The 9,353-nt window shown below is 38.8% G+C and overlaps 1 long non-coding RNA gene across 1 annotated transcript; it reads right to left on the bottom strand.

The window, feature by feature from the left end:
- On the bottom strand, positions 579–4,155 carry LOC110405338. The gene is made up of 2 exons (XR_002442827.1): positions 2,268–4,155; positions 579–1,248 (listed from the first exon to the last, which is right to left on the bottom strand). It is a non-coding gene; the product is annotated as an uncharacterized LOC110405338 (long non-coding RNA).

Raw genomic sequence — 9,353 nt, 5'->3', positions numbered from 1 at the left:
CTGGAGCTGAAATCACTGATTTTGTCTCTCCAGAGACTGACGGCTATGGAAACACACTCTAGAGGAATCCCACATTTGTTTCATCCTCATCTGAGCAACCCTCAGTGAGCTTGCAAGCTGAATTTCGTAGATCAGATACATTCAGGGAAGCTCCTTTTTACATGTCCCATCATTAAATCTTGATGCCTTGTTTGAAGAACTTTCCTTTTAAAACAGAAGTATAATTATCTACTACCATATACAGAAACAAATTTTATCAGAGGAATTTTTTTTGGACAAATTGTGAAAGGCAAAGAAGAAAACCCACAAAACACTCAACCAAAAGTCCAAAAATGTTAATGGCAAAAGTTCCATCTTCTGTCTTCTGCATCATTCTTGGTTTCTTTTCAACCTCCTGCCCATTTGCCTCAGCCTTGAAAACTGTCCTCAGCCTTTTGGCTACAGCTCGGCCTTTTAATGCCATTGTTGACAATGCTGCACCCATATTGATTCTTGCTTTTAATTAGCGTGGAGTGCATGGGGAGGAATGAAATTAGGTTGTTTGGTTTCATTACACTCATGGCACTGTGTGATCCAAGTGTCAATAAATTATCATTCTTTTTATTAAACAACAACAACTCTCTTTAATATCTAAATTACAAAAGGCTGCATCACTTGGTTGCAAAAGAAAACTTTCACATTAATAAAGGGATGTAACAGCAATCTCTCAGCCATGTTGAATAGAGAAATGTTAATCATCTCCCCACAAAGCATTACTCTTGGCATATTTTATTTCAATCTTGGAATGAGCTCTTCACATTTGACCTCCTCAACAACATAAGTTTAAAGAACTGATAATGCCATGTGACAGAGCAGCCCATTTGTAAATAGTTTATTAAAGTCTTGTAGGTATACACTAATTAAAAGTTACACAGAGTCACTGTCAATGGCTGCCTTAGACAGATGAATCTGAAACGAAACAACTTTGTAAGATACTGTCTTTTGTGGATATCTTTGCCTGTTTATGTGATGCCTAGATTCAGCTTCTGTTGAATGCAATGATGCAACAATTAACTGTGGCATTCCAGTATGAACTGAAATACCAGCCAGTAACTCCTTCTCCAAGGGCTTTCTTCTTTCTCTAGCTGAAATGCTGGGTCACGTCTTGGGGAACCAGACTGTCTTGAAAGAGAGGTGTCCGTGCCTGCGGTTGGTCCACACTCTGGTACACGGCACAGGCTCTGTGCTTGCAGAGCAGAGGGCTTTGAACTGAGGAGGTAGAAGAGGAGGAGGGACAAGGTTTAGAAGAGCAAAGAGAGAATGGATGGAAACCACAGTATGTCTCAAAGAGAGAATACATAGGAGCTGGGTCTAGCTGAAAGTGAGACCCTCTTTACATTAAGTTAAGCCACTGAGATGGTTTTCACTCTGATGGAACAGTCTGGATGCTTTTTGACTGCCTGATGCAAGCGAGTCTCTCGTTTTACTGGGCTACAAAACCTCTTTCCCCCGATAATTCTACAAACAAAGTAGTGCTGTAAGTGTCTTCTGGGGGTCAGGGTACATGACTTCCCTGTTTCCCAATGCTCACAGTGCTGTTGTGCTGTTCTGTAGATGAACAAGCCTCTTTGCTACCATCCTAGCTTAATAAATAGTTTCCCATATCATTCCATTCATGATTAGTTCCATTTGGCTGTAGAAGATGGCTCAAAGGTCAATATACTATTTCAAAATTAAACATACATATTTCTTGCTTCAATACAGCAAACCAAAGGCCAACTAACACGCACATATTCACATTACTTTGAAAAACATCTCTATTTCTAATATCAGTATTAAAATAATACACCTCTAAACGAGTTTACATATTTCTCTTCTTTAAAGAACTGCATTAAATTAATTGTGTTTAATGTAAACAGCATTTTAAAAATTAATTACGAATAAGGTGGAAGAGAAATAAAATTAACCAGCTCATTGGGAGTGGAATTGTCTCTGCAACAGGGCTTTAAGAAACCAAAAATGACACAATAGATTAATAAAGCCTGTTATAAATGAGTTTCCATTCTCTCAGTAACGTATGATTAATCAACATAATTGTAAGGCCTACTGTGAGTAATGTAGAAATTTAATTTATATAGGCTTGGTGATGAAGTAAGTCAAATGAGTCTTTCACCTTTGTTCAAAGCCTTTATTTCAGCCACGGGGTGAAACACAATTGTCTCATCCTATTCTCTCTTGGGGCACATCAAAAAACAACAAACAAATTTGCAGAAGTTACTCCTACTTACTCAGTAGATGTCCTCAGTGGTAGAGACAAACATGTCAGGGGAATCTGTGCATGGGAAAATTGGAAAGTACCGGGTAGGAAAGCTGCCAGCATTAATTTGTTGATCTAAAATGTACACGCAAAAATAAAAACAGCTTCAGATTAAATAAATAATGAGATCATGTGTATTGAAAGATTTATATCTTTTTCTTCTTATTATTTTTTTAATCTATCATCAAGCATCCTGCAATCAGTCTGTGTGTGAGGATAGTACCTTGGGATGGGGTAAAACTGCATGTCCCAAACAAACACCCTGACTTAGAGTAAAAAAATACAGGTAGGGTATCAGAAATGCTGTCACAGCCTTTGAGGAGTACAAGCACTCCCCAGGGAAGTGATGGAGTCACTGTCCCTGGAGGTTTTCAAGAAATGTGGAGATGTGTCACTGAGGAACATGGTTAGTGGGCATGATGGGGATGAGTTGGGGTTGGACTAGATTAACTTAGCAGTCTTTTCCAGCCTTAATGATTCTATGATTTCCTATCATCACACCAAAAATTTACATCCGTGTGGCAGACGGGGCTACATCCTACCTATTTTGTCTACTGTGATATTCAAAAAGACACTATGAGGATTCCCTCTTGTTCCATATTGTTCAAAAATTGAGGTTTTATCCATTAGAGAAGCATGTAAATAAAAGCAAATAAAATTTTACTGTATAAGTATAAATGTCCAAACATTGGTGCAGATGCCCCACACCTAGTGCTGTAGCTTTTAAAAAGTTAACAAGTATGAATGAATAGCGAATTTATCTTCAGGAGCTGCCTCATAAGACCAAATGAACCTTTCTTCTCACCTTGCATTGATATTTTTTTGAAAACCAGACTGCATTTCATACGGTTAATTTTCCTCAGGGAACAAAACAACACAGGAACTGAGGCAGAGAGACCACATAACCCTTTGCCTTCTCAGTGCTCACAGTATGAGTCCATCAGCGGCACGGAAGCAAGTGCATACATATGTGCACACACAAACAGATGTTGGAAGTGCTTTAAAAAATAAAAGACATAGGAAAATTATAAGGAGGTGAAAGAAAAAAAAAAAAAAAAGCAAAAGTTTTCTGCCAAAAGTAAGAAGGTATCTTTAGTCCGGTAGGCTGCTGTGCTGTAGTTTTCAAAATCCAAGCAGTCCTGTTGGAGCAAGCAACCCCTGAAGCTCAGTTTGTTCCTTTGGTGGGGCATGAGAGTGTGGACATGAAGCAGAAGAATGACAGCTCTCATCAGGATCACAGCAACTCTTCCAAATGTCAATACTGGCTGAAGTTTAATTAACATGATCATTTTCTGGGGAGAAAAAAAAACTGTTTCAGGGAAACATTGAATGAAGCACAGCAGAAAACACCCCAAAGTGGAAATATTTCTGGGAAAATAATTTGCTGAAAAATAGCTTCCCATGAAAGTAAGTTGGAAAGGCAGGTACTACAGGCTTGTTCTGCAGCAAGGACGGATAACACAATTCAGAAACCCTTAGAAAATAAGATATATCTTTCATCTCAAAACTTTATTAAATTTATTACAGGGCAAAAGACATCAGAAGCAAATTTATAGAAATAAAATCAACTCCCTGTGGATTAAGATAAACTCAATTAAGAGAGTAGAATGTTATTTTTCATGTTCAGGCATAAACTCTGATAAAATTTCAGGCTTTACATATTTATAATTGGTTGAGAAAACACCTGTAGAGCAGCCATGCTGTTCATATCCAAAGGAAGAAAGTTAACTACTGTGATACACTCAGCACCTTTACTACATTAAAGCACTATGAGATCTGTTGTAATTTTTTCTTGTCGTTTAATAAGGAAAACAAAGCTATATTAAAATAAGTTTCATCAAAGTCCGTGAATTAAAATGCTGTGCATTCTAAACAGTTTGTGGTTTGAGATCTTTCTGTAATAAATAACAAGGAATGTGCTTGCACTTACTGTGTTTGGGCCAGCATAATTGCTACAAAGATAATTACCGGCAATTTTCCCCTTGCATTAGATTCGTTGATGAAGAGTAATAACAAAAACCTTTTCTTCTCTTTGTAGTTCAACACACGCAAAACAATAGCATTGAAATTCAAATCAAATGGGCAGATGCTACCTCTATGGGAGGATCAACTGACTGATAGTATACAATATTTTTTTAATAGCTGTATAAGTGTTTATGGTAAACTGAAGCCCAGTGGAACTGGAAAGGTACGTATAGGTTTAATTCCATCTCCTGTCTGCTTTTTTTATTTTAAAGAGATTTCAGCTGATACTAGGCAGAGAGGAACACTTGTCCTTCTTTGTTAATTTCTTTATCCCGGTGGAGTATAAATTCCCATAGACGCATATCTATTCTCAGAAGGCAAAAAGTTTCACATTAAACTCCAGACCAACTGGCTGGCATGCTCGTGTGCCAACTGCACGAAAACATAGCAAGGAAAGAACTATACCCATAGTCCATATGCTGCTGCTTGGCAGGGAGTTTTGTGTGGATGTGAAGGTGGAGGTGTTCTGGTAGAGGGAGATATTACCCAGACTCCAAATGCTAGAATCGTTCCAAGCTGGGCTTTTATGAGTAGCCAAATATCCTTTTGGAAACAGCCTCCTGTGGGCTCCATTATGCATATTTCTGCCACTCTGAACCAGTAGTTCTCAACATTCAGAGCATCTAGATTCCTATGGAGCTGCTTGGCAGCAGAAATACCTGTTTAGAGGTATTATTACAGAAATCTATGATGTCTTGAATGGGAAACACTTCTTTAGAAGCCATTGTTGTATACAAAGCCTTCAAAATGGCAATTCAGGAACCCATGATTGACTTTGAAGAGCCTGGAGCAGCAGTGGGGATCCATATGTTTCTTCTAATGGGGAGGGTGTCTTGAACTGAAGCCAGCTGGGGTGGATGAAGTCTTGCTGCGATTTCAGTAAGTACTGGGTAAGACATGGGGGTTGGATACTGCTGCTCCCAGCTGGGAAGAAATGAGGGGAGCTACAGCTGCAAGCAGTTGTTATATGAGCACAACCAACTGTCTGGCTGGAAGCTGGTAAAGGGAGAGTATTTTTGCTACTTTTCACTTACATGTGCACAAGTAACACAAAGAATATCTGTACTGGAAGTTATACCTGTGCAGAACATTGGCTCACACTTGAGCTGGATTTAGGTATGTTATTTTAGGGATTCTGGGGGCCACAGAAGTTTCAAACTTGCTTGGGACCTCTGGCTGCTCACTGCCATGACATGCACAATTGTTGGGTTTCCAGCCTAGTGGTATCAGCTGAGGTAGGTGAGCAAGAAGGGCAGAGAAAAGGCAGATCCCAAGCACTGTTTCTTCCATTCTACATTACACACTGAGTGACTGGGCTTGTATTTGCACAGTAAACCAGAGATCGCTTCCTTCCAGGTAACATGCACTCCAAAACCATGTTTAGAAATGTTGTCATTCTTGGGAATAAGTTATAGCATTGACTGCTCACCTGAGTCCCTGCATAAAGAATTTCCCCATTGAGGAGGGAAATACCAGCTTTATAAAAGTTGCTGATGGTTCAAAACCTCTCCTTGTCAGATCTGCAGCCAGGAGTGTATTCAAGCCATTTTGCTCCAGGGAAAGAACAGATTTTTATAGAAAAGTTTCTCCTCATCCAAAATACTCATAAGAGGAAAAAAAAAAAAAAAAGGAAAAATACAAGTATTGGATAATTACGAATCAAAGGGCAAGAGAAAACTAAAAAATTTCTCCCATTTTGATTAGGTATATAACTTCCACATGTAACAAAGGAAGTATATCAAAAGAAACAGCCATTTCAAGCAACAACCTAAAATGAAAAATGTATATATTATATCACACGTGACTCATAGAAGCCGCAATGGAAAATATATGAAATCTTGAATCTCGTATTAAATATACATTTGAGATACACATGTGACACATTCAGAAATGTGATCTGAATTTACTTAATTGACCTTCAACCTGTGATTAGATTCACAAAGTGTAAGGCTCATGTTTGTTTAGATATACAACATTTGAAGGACAGAAGCAGATATTTTACTATGTCTTTTTCTCTCCAACTTATTAAGAAATATTGAGACTCCAGATTTTAAAGAAAGTGAACATCTAGGTTCAACCAAGGTCTCATTTTTACACTTGGAAATTAAGTTTCAGAATTATCCTCTTCTCCTCCCTTCCCTTCCCTTCCCTTCCCTTCCCTTCCCTTCCCTTCCCTTCCCTTCATTTCCATTCCACTCCATTCTATTCCGTTTATTTTATTTGATTTCACTCCACTCCATATTTCCATCTCTTTTTCTAACCTTCCCTTCCCTTCCCTTCCCTTCCCTTCCCTTCCCTTCCCTTNCTTCCCTTCCCTTCCCTTCCCTTCCCTTCCCTTCCCTTCTTTTTTCCAAAGTGAAAATGATCCAGGGACCAGATTTGAAAACACTGCATGTTCTTTTCAGTTCCACAGTTATTTTCAGATGCAGACTGTGTCACTTGGACATGATTTACAGATGCAATTATGGCACTTAATAACCTGAATTGCATTCTTAAAATGCTGCCAGCACAGAAAATCAAGCCCAATTAAGACCAGACTCCAAACCTGGCCTTTCTCCTTAGATTCCTATGCTCTTTTTATACATTATTTCAAATGCATTCATTATTTGCCACTTAGCCCATAAAGAATTCAAGGCAGGAAAGGTTGAGTTAGTCAGCACCAGAGGACTGCAGAGTCCCTGCTGGCAAAGAAAAAAATGGAAATTATACCTGCACACACCTGAAGATCAGCAATAAACTAAATCTCCTTAAAAACCTTTGAGGATTGTCAGGGCAAAATCTCCTCTCAGCAACAAGCTCCGTCATTACTGGAAACCACACAGGATCTGAACTGTAATCCCTCACAACCTGGGAATTATTCAGATTGTTGCCATTTTAAAACTGTTTTCACATGGAAGCACAGTCACACTATGCAGATGTATGAACTTCAATGTGCATGCGTACATGTGTCTGCTTCCCAGAAGCCTTTGAAGCTCTTGGCTAATCCTAAACCATTTTTTAATGAGAATTTGGATGGCAGAAAAGTATTATTTTCCTAATTTTATGCAAATAGGATACCTAGTAGAGTCTTCATCAATCAATACAATCACTCTAGGAAAACCCATATGGAGGCACGAGGCAAAGCACAAAGGAGAGACAACAGAAATGCCCCCCTGATGCCCTGTGGAGCCAGCCTGGCCCTGCAGACCTCTGCAAGCAGCAAGCTTTATTTGCAGAAAGCTCTGCGCCCAACTGCTTGTGTTTCTTGATCTACGGGAAGGAAGCCATTTCAAATCCATCCAAGGAGCCTAAAAATTATTGCTGCATCCCAATGTCTACGCAGCCAGAATTGCTGTGGACAGCAAATACAAGACAGTAATAACAATTACTGCTCAATTAGCTGCTGTCAAATCTAGCCAGCAGGATGTTTGCTGCTGGAGACCAATATATACATTTGTTTTTTCCTACTGTGTATTTGGACGATTAATTTCACATTTACATTCATTTGTACCTTAATTTATTCACAGTTTTTGGTTTTACACAATGCCAATTTTTGGCTGCTGTCATAAAAGCCATAAAGCTCACAGATATACTGCAGATAATTCACCAAGAAAATCCAAAGAAAATCTTTGTCATTAAGGGTTTAGCTGCAGAAGGGTGTTTTCAAAGAAGCCCGTTCATTAATATCTTCTCTTTTGTGTGAGTAACGCTGCAAAGCCCTTAATATTTAATTTCTTAGCATCTAAGGGTTATTACTCACAGTGACAAAAGCTTTGTTCTCATTCCTTGCCTTACCTAAGCAAGATGTGGTCAGAGAAACATTGCTAGAACAAATCACTGCCTTTCAAAATGCAGAAACATGATAGGAAACGGGGGCAAAATAACATGGAGGCATTATTTTAAAATGAATGCACAAGAAGTTTTTTTAATGCTGTGGACAGTTCATTGCTATATGTGGGCATGTTTCAGTAGTTCACGGAGGTATAGAACTGCATATATGTGTCTCTTCTCCCTTTGGAGAAAGAAGTGTGACCTGAGGGGGATTAAGGTTTTGGTTCCACCTTTAAGAATATATTTAAATGTACTTGTTTTCTGTGACATAAAATCTGAGAAATCAGAGATGTCTCCTGCCCTTGGAGCAAAAAAGAATGAGATCTGTGATGATTGTTGAGGGTTCGATCCATTATGGCTTACGAAAATCTCTCTCTGACACAAGGAGGCTCTTTTATGTGCAATAATTGCTTTGGCAGATCTTTCTTTTTACTTATTTAATTTTTTTTTTGAGCAAGGCAACACTTGGAAGACAAAGCTCGCATTCTAGATATTTTATAGAAGCCAGGGCAAATGGTCTTTACATGCCCACAGGTGCCTCTGTCAACTCCAGTGATAGCTGGAGTCTCCTGCACAGTTTCTGTCTAAAGACATTGCATTGCCCTACCAGTGTGCAAACTGTCAAAAACTTGAGCAACAGTGGCAAAATCATTAGCCAAGAGGATGAGCCAGAGTATCCCAAGCAACAAAGATAGCAGAAACCTGGATATAACTGAAAATATGTTTAATATCATCTCTGCAGTATTAGGGAGAGAATCGAAAGGCAGTCACTGGTGTGTCTAGAAGATGACCACATCTTGCTTTCTTTCAATATGGGTCAAACATGAGACTTAGGAATGAAAATCTGTTTCCAGCACACTTTTCTCCTACTGTAAATGTAGACTGTTGCAACACAGCACCTGATAACTATCTCTCAGATTGTGTCCAGAGGGTGAATTTAGAAGAGGCTGAGCAAAATAGTCCTTCCAGTTACACTAAAACAAACAAAAAGCACAGACAAGGGGCCAAAGGAATGAAATCTCAATTATCTGCTACTCCTAAATACTTCCTGTTAGAACAATTTGTAGCTTGACAAACTTAATTAGCTTCTTTACCAATATTTTCCAGATGTTCAGATTTTTGGTAGACTACTTAAAACAGATGTTTTTCATATTTAATCATATGACTGTGGCAAATTCTTAGCCACTAACAGACCAATAGCCTATGAAACCTAAGTTCATCC

Source organism: Numida meleagris, chromosome 12, assembly GCF_002078875.1.
Source record: "Numida meleagris isolate 19003 breed g44 Domestic line chromosome 12, NumMel1.0, whole genome shotgun sequence".
NCBI lineage: Eukaryota > Metazoa > Chordata > Aves > Galliformes > Numididae > Numida > Numida meleagris.
Note: the sequence above shows the minus strand (reverse complement) of the source record. Positions and strands in the feature narration are given on the sequence as shown.